The following is a 1,081-nucleotide window of genomic DNA, read 5'->3' as shown; positions in this document are numbered from 1 at the left end:
GCTGTTAGGATTCATGTAACAAACAGAACACTTGTGTTAAAACAGGAGAACACATCATATTCATGACAATAACATAGGTATTTTCTTTACATCTGCTCCCCTCCTTCAAAAGAGGGGAACAAAGTAGGGGACTTCATCCCCAGGGAATGCCTTGAAGCTTCCTTTCAAGAAGGAGCTTCTACTCCTAGCTTCATGGATCAGTCCCAGGCTTGTGGCACACAGTGCTCTCCTGTAGAGACTGCTGGGTGGTTAGACACTGGGAATATCCACACACCCTGCAACTGGAACCTAGTATCATCAGCAACCACTGCTGAACTGTTTCCCCAGAATTGGTTGGGAAGGGATGCAGAGACTCCCTTCCACTGTCATGCCCTCTCCTTTGTCCATATCCCAGGGCAGCACACATATTCTGTTCCCCTCTTCTCTCTTGCAGGGGGAGGGAAGCCCTTGTTTTTCTTTCCCTGCAGGACAGGGTCCTCTTCTTGCACTGATTCAAGGTTCCCTGATGAGAGAGAACCACCACAGCTTCCCTAGCCACTGAATCTGGCCTCAACAGGCGTATACCTGAAACGATGTGCCTTACACCTCATAGCTTGAGAGATTCATAGATTCATAGATGTTAGGGTCGGAAGGGACCTCAAAAGATCATCGAATCCGACCCCCTGCATAGGCAGAAAAGAGCGCTGGGTTTAGATGACCCCAGCTAGATGCCTATCCAACCTCCTCTTGAAGACCCCCAGGGTAGGGGAGAGCACCATCTCCCTTGGGAGCCCATTCCAGACCTTGGCCACTCTAACTGTGAAGAAGTTCTTCCTAATGTCTAGTCTAAATCTGCTCTCTGCTAGCTTGTGGCCATTATTTCTTGTAACCCCCGGGGGCCCTTGGTGAATAAAACCTCACCAATTCCCTTCTGTGCCCCCGTGATGAACTTATAGGCAGCCACAAGGTCGCCTCTCAACCTTCTCTTGCGGAGGCTAAAAAGGTCCAGGTTCTCTAGTCTCTCCTTGTAGGGCTTGGCCTGCAAGCCCTTAACCATACGAGTGGCCCTTCTCTGGACCCTCTCCAGGTTATCCACATCTGT

Source organism: Alligator sinensis, unplaced genomic scaffold (genome assembly GCF_000455745.1).
Source record: "Alligator sinensis unplaced genomic scaffold, ASM45574v1 scaffold647_2, whole genome shotgun sequence".
NCBI classification, from domain to species: Eukaryota; Metazoa; Chordata; order Crocodylia; family Alligatoridae; genus Alligator; species Alligator sinensis.
Note: the sequence above shows the minus strand (reverse complement) of the source record.